Genomic DNA, 17,959 nt, shown 5'->3' with positions numbered 1-17,959 from the left:
CACATGCATGTGCGTTACCTGACCCGCGTGTGGGCACACATCGTGCCGATACAGTGCGTGTAGAAGTCACGTCCACGCTCACACGCATTGCGGGACTGTACACAGGCACTGTTTTAAGCGCCCTATAAGCATGAGCTCCGTTCTTTCCGAAGCAACCCCAAGGAAACCTGGGAGGCGGGTTCCTTCATCCCCCGGCTTAGAGGCAGAGAGACCGAGCTCAGAAATGTGGACCGGGAACGGCCGGTGGCCGCCGCTGGGTAGGGGGTGGGCCCTTCAAATTCCAGCGAAGGGGCTCCAAGGGGCTCCAGGCCCCATCCGCCAGGCGGGGGGCTCTCACCCTGCGCGGGTGGTGGGGGGTCCAGTCCTGCAGGGACACTGGGCTGGGGGAGGGCAGCTGCAGGCCATGGCCAGCACCCCCGGGGGGCCCGGCCGCTCGGCTCCTGGGTGACCTGGGCGAGCCTGGGCTCCCAGGGGCACAAATATGGAGACGCTCCGTCCCCTCCCCTCGCTGCTCCCAGCTGTGCTGCACCCAGCCCCCCCCCCGCCCCGGGTCCTCCATGAGGCCACACCTGGGGTGCGAGGCCATCCTGCAGCACAAACCGACGCTCGCTCAGTTGTCAGAGGCCCAGGCCCGGGTCAAGGTTACGGCGAAGGCCCTTGAGTCTCATTTCCCACCGGCTGTCCCCGCAGGGCCGGGGAGGACATCAGGGTGAAGGTGGTGTTGCCCCGGAGCCTCCCCAGCCCCCACGGTGGCCCCTGCAGAGGGGACAAGCTCAAGGCTCCTTGTGACTCGGGCTGCACTCGCCTGGTGGCTTCCTGCATAGATGCAGCCTTCTGGGCACTGCTCGGCTTCACTCCTGTCCTGGTCCCCAGGAGGCACTGGGGTGCTGGGCCCCTGCCCCCTGAGACCTGCTGCCCGGCACCTGCAGGCCCCTGCGCCTCGTCCCCTGGAGCCCGCAGGCCACCACACCCCTGCACCAGGCCCTCTCCAGCCACCCCCTCCCCGCCCCACTTGCTTTTTACAAGATTTTACTTATTTATGTGTGTGTGTAAGAATCAGAGAGGGAGGGAGGGAGGGAGGGCAAGTGCACACCTATGAGAGGGGCAGGGCCAGGCCAGAGAAAACCTGCAGCAGCCTCCGGGCTGGGCGCTGAGCCCCCGTGGACTCCATCCCACCACCCTGAGACCCGGACCTGAGCGCACACCCAGGGTCACACCCTGAGCCCCACACCCCACCCCCACCCCCGTGCCCTCCCTTCCCGCTTCTTGGAAGCACCTGGGCTGTGGCCCAGCAGGACCCCGGGGGGCTCCCCCTACCCCCCCGGCCCCTCCCCCGGGAGCTCCAGGCTTGGCTCCCCCAGACCCCATCCCTCAAGGCCCTGGGCTTGGGCCCCCCCTCCCCGACTCCATCCCCCGGGAGCTCCAGGCTCGGCTCCCCCCGACCCCATACCCCAGGCTTGGCCCACTCACCCACGTCTCCTCATCCTGCACACCTACCCGCCCACATCTCCTCGCCCTCACACCCAACTCGGCCTTTTGTGAGGGTGAAAATCCTAGGGGCAGGCAGAGCAACAGCGAGGGACCTCCCCAGGGGTCGTCCCTGACAGTGTTGGCTCCTGTTGATACTCAACACATTACACCTGTGTCCCTTATCTTCCTAATTAAATTAAGATTTCTCTGAAATCAGGAAAGCATCGACCTTTCTTTCCCTCTCATGGCTTCGGGAGCACGCAGTGCCCTGACATGAAAGCTTTGTATTTGTTGAAGAAATGAAAGAATAAGAAAAAAACATTGGATACAGATACCCTGACCGCGTGACCTAATCTCAACAACAGTGAATGTGAGGAGTACGTATTCAGTAAAGTTGCGTGGAAGTGAATAAACTGCGAGCGTCTTAGGTGTGTGACTGGTTTGTGTCAACAAGAGAGTCCCAGGACGAGGGGGTAGGGTCACTGAGAGCAGGACCTGAAGATTAGCATATGGGCACAGACCATATGGCGGAAGTGAAATAAAAGACTATTTGCAAATCTTCTCCTGGTCAAGCTGTTTCTTTCCAAGATTTTCAATCGAAACTGTCTTCTATGAGCGAACAAAGTGAAGCTTCGTGAAGCATGTGTTCAGGTCTGCCTGCAGCTTGGGCATCTCACATCTTACCTGCAAAGGATAATCATAAAATAATAAGACTGGTATCTATGTGTGTGTTGTAGAAACAGGTTTGTTTTTTTTTTTTTTTTTTTTTACAGTTGCACATCATAGTTTCAAAAGGCCTTTTTTTAAAAAAAAAAAAAACTCAAAGCAATGTCAAGGGATCGATATTCAATCAGTTTGTACAGAATATGATGATGGATTTGAGATCACCAGGGTCTGGAATAGTTTGATGCCCCAAAAGTCAATAATTCTCACTCACTCATTCATTCAACAAGCATCTATTGCATATTTACTGGGCACGAGACATCGGAACGGCAAGACAAAAGACGTAGCTCCTCCTGCGAGACAGCACAGACCCCGTGGGAGCCCACAGTGGAGGCAGGCGGGCTGCCGCGGGAGCACCTGGGGGGCCCAGTGCAGACTCTGGGGGCGTCAGGAGGGCTCTCCTTACAGCAGCGACGAGTGCAGAGTGTTTTGAAGGATGAAATATCAATCAGATGAAGAAAGGGAGACAGAAAAAAAAAAAGAAAAGAAAAAGAAAAAGAAAGGGAGACAGAAGAGACAGAACAGAAAACAAAAACACAAAAACACAAAAAGTCCAGTTTTAAATGTGAGCACGACAGGGACACAGACCCGTGTGGTCACAGAACCGTGAACCAGGAGTGCGACATGTCCTGCGGGTTCCCGGCTTCCGGCACTTCCAACACCAGAGAAGTGCCACCACCGCCGTCATGGGGTCACCCGCTCCCCCAGCCCTGAGCCTGGCCTCAGCCCTTGGTCCCCCGGGCGGGTGCCCGCCCCCCCCCGAGCCTGCACATATGGACAAGCTGTGGTTTAGCTCGGCAGGGAGCCTTAAGAAGGTCAAGCTTGGGTCCCGGGGGCCGTGTGTCACCTTCACCAGCGCCCAGCCTCAAGGAAGCCCAGAAGCACCCCCCAGCCTTAACCCCAGAGATCCCACAACCACGACCGCACTCGGTGAGGAAGGGGAGTGCCCGGGCTCGGGAGGCAAGCTGAGCCCCAGGTTTGCTTTCCACGGGGAACTAACTGACGCCGCTTGGCCTCAGTGCCAAGACCCCCGGGAACTCAGGGTCCACGCGGCCCAGTGGCCTGGAGGCTGGGCAAGTTAGCAGAGTGTCCGGGGCAAGAGGGCGGCCGCTGTCGGGCGGTGCCCTGGGAGGGAAGAGGCCCCCGCAGGGCCGGCGGGCCAGGGAGGAGGCTCCTGCTCTGAGAGGCAGGGCCCCGGCGGGTCTGGGCCAAAGGGTCCGGGCAGGATAGCAGGGCTAAGGACTGACCTTTTAGGATTAGAGTCCTCCCGACAACGTCCTGCTCTTGAGCCAGTCCGCATCGAGGCCGTAAGGACAGTCACTGGTGACAGGTGCCTCGGTCACTAAGTTGCCATATGAGCTCTGATGTCCCTTTACTGAGAAGCTGCGAGCAGAAAGGACCAGAAGGACCCCTTTTATTGCACCATTTGTGCAAATCAGAGGTCACACTAGGTGCCCCCCTGTTGGTAAAGTTGTCCTGGCTGGAGAGCAGGTCGGGGACGGGAGCCCATCACGCGGCAGGTGGTGCCAGTCACGGGCCACGGTCCCAACACCATGAAGCCCAAGTGCCGGTGCTCGGCCCCAGGCCTGGAAACGGAGGAGTGACCGGGGGCCCCCAGAATTGGACCACTTGGCTTCTTTCCCATCCCACCCCCACCCCCATACTGGCTCTCCCAACGTCAGGACATGAGAGCCCAGGGCCAGGGGCCGAAGGGCAATAGGGGCATGTTCCAGGGTCTCAGTGACTTGGTTACACAATCGCATTTAAAAAAAAAAACATATTTGCATTCTTCCTTTGTATGCCTTAATTTCAGATTCGTTTTGTGTATTTTTGCAGATTATTGATTAAATATGACAAAATGAAACATCCTGGGAGAAGCCAAAAACATGCGAGAAGAAGTGCTTTTTCACAATTGTCTATCCTTTTAAATATTATAATTTGTAGTGATTTATTTTCTCATTCTAAATGGATATTCACTTTCATGCCTAATTTTATACGTATGATTTTGAATTCTTTTTTTTTTAGAGGGCTCCCAAAATTGCAAAAGCTTCCGATTTCACAAAACGGGGACGGCCCCTACTATCTAATTATCGTGATGCTAACTTGTCATGCCCAATTTGCTTGCTCATGTCTACAAGTATTTAATGAGTACTTACTATGTGCCAAGCGCTGTGTAAAGTGCTCAGAATTTTTATGTGCTTTTCAGGGCTATTCCTTTATAGGAAACTATCAGAATCTTTTCCTGGTCCATCTGAGAAGTCATGCAAACATCTAGAATTCAGTACGTGAGAAATATTTCCTAAATGTGCGTATCTCTTGGAAACGCTTTTAACTACAAGAAGTGCAGTTAAAGTGGAACTATATGGAGTCTGAGTTTTCCTCAAAGTTGGAAATCTCCCAGGTTACATATGCTAAAAACACTTTTTTTTTTTTTTGCAAGTCAGTTTTAATTTGGTCGATTGTGTATAATGACCTAAATTTTCTTTAGAAACTAGATGAACAGAATTCTGGGATTATGCGATAGTTAATATTCGTTTTTTAAAAAGAAGCACACGGACTCCCCTGGCATGTATTAGTCAAATATAATTTCCATGCAAAAGAAACGTTAATTAGAAGTTGAACTGTGGGCAGGCGGGTGGCTCAGTCGGTGCAGCGCCCGCCTTCAGCTCAGGTCAGCATCTCCGGGTCCTGGGACGAGCCCCGCACCGGCTCCGTTTAGCGGGGAGTCTCCCTCTGCCTCTGCCCCTCCCTACTCCGCTCATGCTCCGCGCGTGATCTCTCTTACACGTGCGCTCTTTCTAATAAATAAATAATCTTTAAAAGGAAAAAGCAGTTTTTCCTTTTAAAAATATATACACGATATCCAGTAGTGTTTACTGTAACAACACGGGTAGTAGATCCCTCCTCCTAATATGTATGTGGCTTTTTTATACACAGTCAATCCAACTTGCACATAATAGGTTTTTTTAAGATTTTATTTATTTATTCGTGACACAGAGAGAAAGGCAGAGGCAAGGCAGAGGAAGCAGCAGGCTCCATGCAGGGAGCCCAACGCGGGACTCGATCCCGGGACCCCGGGGTCACGCCCTGGGCCAAAGGCAGGCGCTGAGCCACCGAGCCACCCGGGCTGCCCTGCATATAATGGTTTTATCTCCTTTCCTGTGGTTTTGCTGGACTCGTAGCCCTGTGGCCCATCTTTGCTCACTGGCCTGTCACGCCTGGGATGGTGCCTGGCACACGGGACACACTCAGGATTTGTTGGACGAGCAAATGAGCCATTTCATAACTTTCTATTCAGGAAATAGGCGTGAGTTTCACCTTTGGTTGTTCCAAAACACCACTTACCACATCTTTCCCCGGATCCCTTTCTCCGCGCCCAGCGCCGGCTTGGGAAGCATCATCGAGCACAGCGCGCCAGGCTAGCGTGGGTGCGTCACGGTGTTTCTCACTCTCTGCTGAGGTCCAGCGCAGAAAGACAGCCTTCCCGCTTTGTCGTCATCCAGCCAATCTGTCCGTCCAAATTCGTGAATTCCAGCGGCCTCCTAACACGGATGCCGAGTTCTGATTGTGAAATGCCAGGCACACAAATAATGACGGAAGCGGCTGATCGCCTTAACAAGGCCTAATAGCCCTTTCCTGGGGCTCAGCAGTCTCTGGCTGAAGTACTTACACTTTGATGATAGTGAGTGATTATTACCTTATCAAGAATCATCTTATGTCAGCCTTGTTTTCCTTCTGGACACAAAAAAGTCCCCATTAATCCTCAAATCACCCACACTTCATCGTTCTCTCATTTACATCCACTCTGCGACTGCTCTGCTTCGTTCTTTCTGGCTCAGAACACTCGTTCTGGTCCAGAACATTCATATGGTGACCATATTGACAGACCCCGAATTTAAATTCATGTTCTGACAACCAGTGTTTTGCATTTGTGAATTTATTTTTAGAAGCCTCAGAAATTAGAAAAAAAAATAACTTTTACGAGTTATGCATTTAACCCATTGCCTTTTACCAACACGGGTACATGTATGTGGGGCTTAATTAAAAATTCTGCAAAAAAATTACAGACGGATTAATATGATTTTACTTTAGTACAATTTCATCATCTCTGTCAAAGCTGATGACAGGGTCTGTGCCCATTTGTAGAATTCAACATGTGAAGTTAGAAATTTTTTTTTTTCCAAACAGCTCTTGGAAAGTCTAATTCACTTGATTACCAAGAGAGATTTTTATATCAATTATTTTAGTAATCCTCCAAAAACTGTCAGCAAAAATGATCTCATGAACTGGAACCATATACCATGTGGCATGAAACCCTGGAATAGTACGATGTTTCTCCATGGAAATCTTTCTGTGGAATTTTGTTTTCTTCTGCTTCCACTCAGCAAACAACTATTCAAGCGAGAGTTTAAGGATCCCATTTTGAAAAGTCTGCAGCAACAGAAAACAAAATATCCCAGAAATTATTCCCTGCTTTCCTCAGATAATCCTTTCCAGGGCCTTTTAACAAGTTTTTGTCATTTTTTCCAAGTGAAGCAAAACTGTTCAAGGCTTTTCAATATATTCCTTCTCAAGGCGGGTAATTCTACTCCCATCCCCTCAGCCGTTTCACCAAATCCACATCACAACAAATAGTTAACATTACTGGCGATTTTCTTCTGAAATTCTTTTATTTTTAGAAGGAAACCATATTTTTATCTTTCTCTTCAATTCTGATTAAAATGCAAAGATTCACATGGAGAAACTTTATGCTTCTCCATTTTTAAAAAAAGTGTCATGGAAAATTGCAATGGCCTTGTTTTGATTTAGGGTCTTCGGAAAATGTCTTGACAATGGAACTTTTTCAGCTGATAAAAACTAAGCACGTGATGATCGAGACATTATTAGTATTCTTCTGAGAACAGGCATCCGTATCAGAAATCTTATGTTTGAATAGGACGAGATTTGTCTTTGATAAAATCACACAATTATTTCAATGTCTTCACTCGTATTATAGAAATGTAACAAATTTTGAATAATTTTACAATAACAACTTCTGCATCAATTGAAAAAATCTGATGAATTATTAATACAGTCGTTGCAAATGTGTGCCATGTAACTGATCCTTACCAAGATTCTGATATCGCCATTATTGGGAAAGAATCTCAAAGCTGGCATTAGAAATATCACAGGACACCCTGACAGGCTAATCAACAAGGCTGCGAGGCTGAGACCAGGGGAAAGATGGTCATTTAATTGGCCATTTCAGTCACCTGGCAAGAATTTTCACACTAATTTCAGTGTTTTCATTTAAATATCTTATCAACTAGTTGTGCATCATGAATCACAACAGCATGTTCAGGAGACATCTAGAAATTACTATTATATGCTGGGGAAGTACTATGGATAGTGGTTGAAAGAACGGGCCCTGGATGGAAATTGCTGGGGTTCAAATCCCATTTCAGCCACTCCTTAGTCAGGAGATACTGGTCATGTGACTAAATCCTGCTCCGTGCCTCGGTTTGTTGTCATGATATTAATAACACTGTATTTGAAGAGTTATTACCAGGCTTAACCAAATTACTACTTGCATAGGGCTTAGAACAGTGCCTGGCAGGGACGCCGAGGGGTCTTCGGCTCAGGGCGTGACCCCGGGGTCCTGGGATGGGGCCCCGCATCAGGCTCCCTGCGTGGAGCCTGCCTCTCTCTCTGGGTCTCTCATGAATAAATAAATAAAATCTTTAGAACAGTGCCTGGCACATAGTAAGCGCCATATACGCATTTAAGTATATTTATGGCTAGATGAGTAGATCATGATTCTAAGATCCAATGTCTCACACAATACGAGCAGAGTTCTCTTGAGCTTCCGGAACAAGGACGTTTTTCACAGTTGTTCATCTTTTTGTTTGTGCAGGCGAAAATCTGGATTTAAACAATATGAAAATTAGCCTAGACGTACAATCCACATATTTGAAACTATGATTGTGCCTTGTGATATGAAAAGCAATGCTTGGGCTTCCTGTTTTATTCTGTTTGGTGTTTTTCTGGCCATAAATTCTGTTTCAGCAGAATTCTATTTTCCGTAACACCAAAGAGCAAGCCGATCCCTGATTGACTATGTGAAGTTGCAACAGCCCCACAGAGGATCCCAGTGAAGCCTTGAAGAAAATAAGCACTGGAACAGGTAAATGCAGGAAAGCGACAATTTGCATCAATAAGCATGGAGAACACGTCCTCACAGGGTAACGGGGAGATAACAGGCTGCGGAGCACTGGTTGAGCACACGCGTCCCTGTGCGGGCGACGGTCAGGGCTGTGGCTCTGCTCTCTGTTAGGTCTTGGAGGGATCGAGCGTCTTCCATCCCAACAGGTCACCCTCAAACTCCAGCCCTGCTCCGCACACTGCAGAGCCCTAACATCCGGATCCAGCGTCTGGTTCTGGAAACCACCTCCCTCTCGGCCACGAGAGCTGTCTCACTCCGTTCCACAGATGGCATCAGGCTGTGACAAACCAGAGGCCACAGGTCCAGCCGAGTGCCTGATGATGTTGGCTTTTTGTTTTCTCCAGCCCACAAGAGTGACTTTTACATATTTAAAGGGTCGAAAAAATAATCAAGAGAAGAATACTACTTTTGTGACAGGGGAAAAGAGCTCTGACGCTCACATTTCCCAGGACCTCTGTCGTTTTGTTAGCACACAGATGCGGTAGACAGAAGTCCAAGGTAGCCAGCCCCCCGTATTCCCACTCCCTCTGTAATCTCTCCTTCTCTGAAGTGTGGGTGGGACCTGTGACTATGATGAGGTGCCCCCCACCCCCCCCCCCGCCCCAGGATTATGTTACCTTGCATAGCAAAGGTGAGGGGATGTGATATTTTGTAGGTGTAATGAGGGCCTTCAATCCGTTCATTGTGAAGTAACCAAAGGAAGACAGCCTTGGGCGGGCCCGCCCTAACCGGATGAGCCCTTAAAGGACGCCTTAGGCCTTCCCCAAGTGTCCGGCTGAGATGAGTAAGATGAGTAGAGAGCTCATGTGTTGCTCTCAAGCAGCCGTGAGTTAGACGGACAAGGTCCTGCATCCCACCAGCGGGCCCTTGAGCTTGGAAGAGGATCCCAGGGCCTCGGATGAGACTGCAGCCCTTGAAACACCTTGATGGTAGCCCGAGCAGAGGACCCAGTTGAGCGGACTCCTGACCTACGGAAACTGTGAGGCCATAAATGCGCATGGTTTTCAGCCACTAAGTCTGTGATGATTTATGACACAGCAAGAAAAGCGGTATGGTGGCCGTGCCCATTTACTGACCTATCGTCTGAGACACTTCTGGGGCTACAGGAGCGGAGTTGAGTGGCTGCGACAGACTGGACAGCCCACAAAACATGAGACGTGTACAGAAAAAGTCTGCAAACTTATGACGCAGCATCATCCATACCAACCGCCCACAGCCATGTAACACGCATCGGTCGGCGGTTCCATTTAGCAGGATGGAGGCTGAAGACGGAACAGATGTCCTGTTAAACCACTTTGTTGTAAACCGGCAACCAACGTAACGTCGTACGTCAACCAAATCCGATAATTAAAAAAAATAATAATAATAAGTAAATAATAAAAGAAAAGTTTAGGGGGCACAATTAGGAAAACATTGCCTAAAAAGGGTTGTGAGGTCCGTGGTTTCCTGGGTCCTCGCCACACACACTACAAGCGCCTCCTCATTCGTATGTACTATGGATTCACGCAGGATTCGACTTCTTGGGTGAAAAAAAAAAAATAACAGGGGTCTGGCTGTGAGCAAAGTGTGTCCTGCTGGCTGAGGCACAAGCACCGCACCCGCGACCGCGACGCCTCCCTCCGGAGCTCTAGTCCTGAACGGGCTTGCGACGGGCCTGGGGCCCCGTCTAGTCCCCGTAGTCGCCGGCAGCCAACAGGCCAGGGGCTCGTTCTGGACTGCCAGCAGCCCCGAGCGCCAGACAAACTAGCCACGCGGGGCTCGACAGGGAGCGCCCACGTGCGCGGCACGGGGGGTGGGCCACGCGGGCCTTTGCGTCGGCGCCCTCAGCCGGTTCTGCACCTGCAGGTGCCCCCCGCCGCCCCCATGGTCATACCCGGGTCCCTCCCACCTCTCCGCTGTCCTGCCACGGCCCGGGCCCTGCTTGCCAGCGGGGGGCCAGCAGAAACCGGGCAGAGGGGACGGCAGGGACAGAGGGGATGGAGGGGACGACGGGGAAGGAGGGGATGGAGGGGACAGCGGAGACGTAGGGGACGGAGGGGATGATGGGGACAGAGGGGACGGTGGGGACAAAGGGGACAGAGGATGGAGGAGGATGGCAGGGACAAAGGGGACAGAAGGGACGGAGGGGATGGAGGTGATGGCGGGGTTGGAGGGGATGGAGGGGACAGTGGGGATGGCAGGGACAGAGGGGACCAAGGGGACGGAGGAGACAGAGGGGATGGCAGGGATGGAGGGGACGGCAGGGATGGAGGGGATGGCAGGGATGGAGGGGATGGAGGGGACGGCGGGGACAGAGGGGACAGCGGGGACAGGAGGGGTCGGAGGGGACGGCGGGGATGGAGGGGTTGGGGGGGACAGAGGGGATGGCGGGGACGGGCCCCTAGATGAGGTCCCGGAGCCGAGGGCTGGGGTCTGAGCGGGGCTTGCGACCCTGCCTGGACCCTAGTGACCAGGCCTGCTTCGAAGCCAGCGGCCGCCTGGAAGGGTCGGCGACGCGTCCCAACCGTGGGCAGAGCTTGCACAGGACTCTGGTCCCGGCTGGTCACGGGGGACAGGCCCCTGCGTGTCCGCCTCCCTGGCACTTCCTGGGCGCCGGAGCTGACAAGCCCTTCCCCTTCCCTCCACCACAGAGGAGGAGCATCCATCCTTCCTTCTGTCCACGGGGAAGATGCAGCTGAGGCCTGGTCCCCGTCCCTCCACCTGAACCCTCACCCCCGGCCCCTTCCTGTCAGCCCGTAACCCCGTCCAAGCTTCACCCGATGGATTCTTCTGATTCCCCTGATCTCGCGCCCTCACCTCAGCCGCCACCTTCTCCCCTTTTTGCAGCCGAACATCCTCGAGGAGGGGCCCACGCTGCCCGCCGCTTCCACCCACTCTTCAGGGAGCAGAGCTGCGGTCGACCTCGGGCTCTGGCCCCTCGAAGCCCTTGAGCCCCACCCCACACCGGCCGTAAACGCCGCCCTCCTGCCTTCTCCACACAGCCTCTCCCCTTGGACTTCCCTGGATCTTTCTCTCCTATCTGCCCCGCCCCCACGTTCCGGCCGCGGGTCGTGGCCGTGGTCTCCCCCACTGGCAGCCCGGCACCACCCCTACGGGGCTGAGCTTCTACGTCTCTACTCGTGTTCGTCAAGTTACGGTCTCCGCGGGGACTAAACGTTCAGACCCCGGGGCCTAACCCAGGCCTCCCGCCGTGGAGCCTCTGAGCCGAGGACCCAGGAATCTGAATCTGAATTTTTAACCGTCTCCTCCAGATAATTCTTACACACAGTCAAGTTTGAGACCCACAGCTCCAGACCCCTGTGTCCAGCTGCGTATCGGAGATTCCCACTCGGGTGTTTCAGGGGCACCCTAAGTGCATCTCCTGCGTGGTGGACATTCCTCGCGTTCACGAACATCCAGTCGCCCTCCTTCCTGGGCACACGGAAGCTGGCCCGTCACAGACCCGTTTGCAGTCCGGGGCTGTACGGTGACTCCCTCTGCCCGGGGGGTTGTGAATGACAGTGACATATGTCCCCTGCAGGCTGTGGGACTGAGTGCCACAGTTCTCTTCCACTGCCCTGGCCACCTAGAGGTCACCTGGAGGTCTGGAAGTCGTGCCGAGATAACAGAGCCCCGGGTTTCTCTCACCGCTTCAAGGCGTGCTGCTCCAGAGAGCCGCCAGATGCACAACAGACACTATGTGAGCGCGGACTAAATCCCTACTGGGTTACGTCGCTGAGACTCCGTGATCAGTTTATGGGAGGGGCACGAGGCGGCTCATCCAAGATGGAGTCGACTTGCTCCTCTCTCTGGTGTTCTCACTCCACCCAACCGACTGGACAGAAACTTCACGTCGGCAGTGAGCAGACGCTCGCATCCATTTTCCATGATTTCTTGGGAGTAGTCGTCTACCCTCCAGAGGGGGGCAATATTGGAGAACTCTTCAAGTCAGGGTCTCCCCCGTCCTCTAATGCGTAGTAGACGTAGTAGGCGGCCTTATTGGTGGGATCCCTTGAACCACCTTTACCGTCACTTACTTTACGTGTCCAGTCCACACACTCCACTTTAACCCTTACTTGGCCTGGTCCGAGCTCAGTTGACAGAGAACTGAAAAAGGAAGTATGAAACTGATGTCATCCCTAGACCTAAAGAGACGGACACCAAGCTGTCTTGCTTTCCACAGGGTTCCCAGCACGCAGCTTACGGAAAATAAAAACATTTGTTGACTCATTGACCAGCTCCATTTCATTACTATTTGCTGAGATCCTGGAATTTCCGTTATAGTTCAGCTGTTTACAGAGAAGAGAGTACAGGTCTATCGTGTAAAATCTGGGTCAAAAGGCCCCAAGCTTCCTCTTCCAGCCATACTCCCCCATGCCCAACTCATTTCCTTTCTCAGGCACCAGAGAAGTAAAAGACGGCCCACAATATTCCTCCATGCTCCCCACCTCCTTTTCTTTCTCTTCCTTACAGGCTGATTTTATACACTTGGGTTAAGGACACCGTCTGCTCACGGCTTTGTCTACGTCAGTCCAAACGTTGGTACTCCCATGTTTGTGAAGCCTTCTGCATCTTGTTACGTGGTGCATCGTTCTACTCTAGAATCCTTCTGTTCTTATCTTTTAATAATTTAAACTAAAAGCTGACCTTGTGTCATTTTCTTCCTTGGTTTAAATTCCCCTCACTCTGTTTTTGCTGGGTCCTGTCGGGCAATATTTGCATGTTTACTTATTTCAGTAGTTCATTTAAACATATTTCATGAGGGCCCACAAAGTGCCAGGCATTGAGCTAGATGGAGGGGACAAAATGGTGAACAAAGACCAATGAAGTGCCTGCCCTGAAAGAATTTATGGTCTACATGGGGCAGCAGGCAGGTTAACTAATTTATTGCACTAACAAAAGCAAAATTACAAACAGAGAAAAGAGCGTTGGGAAAAGAACAGGATCCTATGCCTGCAGTTTAGCAAAGTTATCTGACAGAGACCGAAGCCACCAGAAAGGGCTTCCCAAGAAGATACAAAGGAAGGGGGGCATGCAGGGAAGGCTACAGATGGGGTTACATGTCCAAGGACTCCACAAAGAACTAAACAAAGGTTAGTGGCAAAGCTCAGAGGAGCACGAACGTGGCTCAGGGAAGGTTCGGGGGCAAAGGAGTGGGGGTATGATCAGACCCATATTTTGAAAGGATGCCTTGAACTTCAGTATGAAGAACAGAGAGCAAAGGGCTGTGGCTAGTGAATATGGGGGGCGCCAAGGTAGGAGGCTAATCCATCTTTCCTGGCAAAGATGATGATAAATTGGTCTCGGGCATGTCAGTGGAGAAGGAAAAAGGTGATCCATCTGAAAAATATTTGAAAGGTAAAAGAATTGATAAACCTCGTATGACAGCTTGCATGCACCCGGCGCTCTTCTAAACATCCTACAGCTGTGCTGTCGGACGCAGTGGCCACCAGCCGCTCATGGCTATAAGCACATGGGATGAGGCTGGTCCAACCTGAGTTGTGCAGTAAGTATAAATTACAGATGCCGAAGAGTCAGACAACTAATGTAAAATATCTCATTAATAATTTTGTATTAATTACACATTGAAACTATATTTTGGATGTACTGGATTAAATGAAATATATTATTACAATTAGTTTCACCTATTCCCCTTTTCTGGGTTTTCATGAGGCTACCAGAACATTTTAAATTACATATATGGCTCATTGGTCTCTTCCGTTTGACAGCACAGCTCTAGATACACCAACTTTCTTAATTCGGCCAACACCCCCTTCAAGCTGAATACCACTTACTGCAAACTGAGGCATGGGGACCCCAGCTGTAAATGGCCACCAACGAGCAAAAAGAAAACTAAGATTTGAACTCATATAATCCAGTTCTAAAATCAATGCTTAACCACTACACTTGCACTGTCTCTTGGAAGGATATGATGCTAAACACCTCAAATTTCTAGCTTTTGCTATAGTAGCCTAAAAACTGTTTTTTGTAATTGGCACACATGGGATGCTAATTACAAAAATTAGCTCAATATCCCTTTTTTTTTTCTTTTACTTTTTAAAAAAGATTTATTTAGGGACACCTGGGGGGCTCAGTGGTTGAGTGTCTGCCTTGGGCTCAGGTCATGACCCCAAGGTCCCGGGATCAAGTCCCACATCAGGCTTCTCACAGGGATCCTGCTTCTCCCTCTGCCTGTGTCTGCCTCTCTCTGTGTCTCTCATGAATAAATAAATAAGATATTTAAAAATAAAAAAAAAACATTAAAAAGATTTTTAAAAGATTTATTTAGTGGAAAGAGGGAGACAGCAAGCATTAGTGGAGGGAGAGGAAGAGGAAAAGAGAGAAACTCAAGCTGACTTCACATTGAGCATAGAGCCTGATAATGGGGATTGATCCTAGGACCCTGAGATCATGACCTGAACCAAAATCAAGAGTTAGCCACTTAACCACCTGAGCCACCCAGGTGTCCCTCAGTATCTTTTTAGTATTTTTGCTACTAATGCACTCTTTTGTGTCTAAATACCGATTATGTTCCGTGCCTTGACTCATAATAATTATCTCCTATATGGTCACAAGCCCTGGGGACAAATCACAAGTCTCCTGGCTATGCAGTCATAACTGGAGAATGAAAGGCTAGTCTCCTCTTCCTTCAGGACACCCTGTCCTGACCTGTGGGTCTCTTGAGGTCTCTGTTAGGATGAGTGGAGGGAACAGTCTCAAACACTTCACCCCCTTAATGCTAACTCCTCACTCTTAATCCTCGCTTTATATTGACTAGGGTCATTTGAAAGGAGGCAGGTGGTTGTAGGGCCAGGCCAAACATACTTCTTGGCAATTCTTGTAAGCCCCAGAGGGAGAAGATCATCCCTCAATAATAGCACATTTCCAATATGGCCTATTGGGCTTTAGCTGCAATTCTAGGACAATGGGGAAAGTTCTAGTACATTTTTGCATAGACTTCAGATGAACATTCTAACTATTTACAGCCAAATTGTGTGTACCTTTAAACTAACAAAGAGCACGAGAACAAAAATAAGAGGCAAACATAAAAAAAGAATAAAATGAAGCAAATTCAAAGTATAAAGCAAAACAAAAAACAAAAAAAAAAACAAAATATAAAACAAAATATTTAGTACAAATAAATCATAAACTTTTAATAATATTTTTAAATTTTAAAATAAATTTTATGATCATGATTATGATTATGATTATGATTAGGGCACCTGAGTGGCTCAGTCAGTTAAGCATCTGACTTTGCTTAGGTCCTGGTCTCAGGGTCCTGAGGTGGAGCCCCTCAATGGGCTCCTGCTCAGCAGGAAGCCTGCTTGTCCCTCTCCCTCTGCTTCTGCCCCTCCCCTTGCTTGTGCTTGCCATCTCTCAATTAAATAAATAAAATATTTTAAAAATTATTATAAAAGCTTACTGTGCGTCTAGCACTATTCTAAATTACATGTATCATCTCATTTAATCTTTGCAACAATGATATAAGATTAATTCTTTTACTCTTGGCATTTTATAGTTGAGTCTATTTTATGTTGATAACAACCTAAGTTTGATCTCATTGTAAAGCTCTCCTCCCAACGTTTTACGTGTTTAAGATCATATTTTGTATCTTTTTATCTTGTGTATCCCTTAAGTAATTATCGTAATTATAGTTATTTTTTACTACTTTTTTCTTTTAACCTTCATACTAGCTTTAAAAGATTACTCCACTACCTTCACTATATTTGCCTTTCCAGTGAGATTTATTCTTTCATGTGTTCTTGTTACTAATTAGCACCCTTAATTTTCAGCTTAGAGAAATCCCTTTGCCGTCTCTTGTAAGGTCAGTTTAGTGGTGATGAAGTCCTTTGGCTTCTGTTTGTCTGGAAAACTCTTCATCTCTTCTTCATTTTTGACTGATAACCACCAAGCAGAGAATTCTTGGTTGGAAGCCTTTTTTTTCTATTTCAGTGCATTGAATATATCATACTGCTCTCCTGTGGCCTGCAAAGTTTCTGCTGAAAATTCTGTTGCTAGTCTTACAAAGGTTCCCTTGTATGTGACGAGTTGTTTTTCTCTGGCTGCTTTTAAGATCCTCTCCTGGTCCTTAACCTTTAACACTTGAATTATATGTCTTGTGGGTCTCTTTGGATTTATCTTATATAAAACTCTCTGGGATTCCTGGATCTGGATGTCTGTTTCCTTTCCCATGTTAGGGAAGTTTTAAGCCATTATTTCTTCAAATAAGATTTTTGGTTCTCTTTCCCTCTCCCTTTAGTTGCCTGGGGACCCTATGATGGGAACATCTGATGTTGCCCTGTAAGTCACTATTTTCACCTGTTCTCATCCTTTTAGCTTTTTTGCTGCTCTGATTGGTTGAGTTCCACTGTTTTGTCTTTTTGTTGACTGATTCTTTCTTCTGCTTCATCTGGTCTGCTGTTGAATCCCTCTAGTATATTTTTTTACTTCGGCTATTGTATTCTTCAACTCTATGACTTCTTCTATTTGGTACTTTCTTATATTATTCATCTCTTTGATGAAGTTCTCACTGTGTTCATCCTTTTGGCTCCCCAGGTTTGATCAGCATATTTATGACCACTAATTAGTACACTTTAACACTTGAATTGTTTATCTCTATTTCATTATCTTTGTTTTCCCCAGAGGTTTTATCTTGTTCTTTCATTTGGAGCATATTCCTCTACTTCCTCACTTTGCTTGACTCTCTATGTTGGTTTCTATTTGGTAGATGAAACAAATACCTCTTCCAGTCTTGGAGAAGTGGCCTTGTATAGGAGATGACCCTGGTTTAACCCTGCCTCAGCTCTTGGTTTTCTCCCAAACCTCTGTGCTTTTCCAAGTAGCCTATTACATCTTCAATAGCTATCAGTGGTTGAGAATGTGCCAAAACCTGTCAATGTCCCAAAGGGGAGGATCTCAGCATGGATTGATTGATTGATTGATTGATTGATTGGATCTCAGCATTTAGATTCAGGCTGACTAAAACCAGACCCTCAGGCATCAACTTTCTGAAGTGTGCAGATATATACAGTCCTATAGGACTACAAGTGCAAGCCCCATTGGCCACCAGAGCCAGGGATCTGGAGGTGTCCCCTGAGCAGCAGTCACATAATTTGTGAAGAGTATATAAACTCTTTTCTGGGTGATACTGGTGAGGTGAAGCAGGTCAGAGGGAAAGCAGCAAGATGGCATCCACAGCCTATGTTCTTTGAGAGCAATTCCAGAAGCCACTAAATGTGTGCCAAACCTGAATCTTGCACCTCATACCAAAACTCCAAGACAAGTGTCTTTCACAGAAATACTGGGGAGTGTACCATGGTCTGCCGTCTGTGCAGTGCCATAGGGATGATAGCCTGCCTGCCAAGAACCATCCCTCTGATTGTCACAGTCTCTTGGGACCCAGGAATGCAAGTGCCCCTGGCCACCAGAACCAGGCAATTAAGGGGCATCCCCCCAGGTGGCAACTGCAAAAACTTGAGCTCCAGACACAAAAAGTAGAGCACCAAAATCATGTAACACTCCCTCCAGGACACGCTGGCACTCTGGAGCACAGCAGAGGGTGAGCATGAAGACAGAAACTGCTTG

General features: G+C 49.1%; 1 long non-coding RNA gene across 4 annotated transcripts; it reads right to left on the bottom strand.

The window, feature by feature from the left end:
* Nucleotides 1-1,716: 1,716 nt before the first annotated feature.
* On the bottom strand, nucleotides 1,717-12,727 carry LOC112662236 (uncharacterized). 4 transcript variants are annotated; one of them, XR_003138282.3, is made up of 4 exons: nucleotides 11,972-12,727; nucleotides 3,441-3,576; nucleotides 2,408-2,594; nucleotides 1,717-2,154 (listed from the first exon to the last, which is right to left on the bottom strand). It is a non-coding gene; the product is annotated as an uncharacterized LOC112662236 (long non-coding RNA). The 4 variants fall into 4 exon arrangements; XR_003138284.3 differs by having other exon boundaries at nucleotides 2,442-2,594; XR_003138283.3 differs by having other exon boundaries at nucleotides 12,023-12,725.
* Between the last annotated feature and the right edge of the window lie 5,232 nt (nucleotides 12,728-17,959).

Source organism: Canis lupus, chromosome 13 (assembly GCF_003254725.2).
Source record: "Canis lupus dingo isolate Sandy chromosome 13, ASM325472v2, whole genome shotgun sequence".
Lineage (NCBI taxonomy): Eukaryota > Metazoa > Chordata > Mammalia > Carnivora > Canidae > Canis > Canis lupus.
This window is presented reverse-complemented; position numbering and strand designations above follow the sequence as displayed.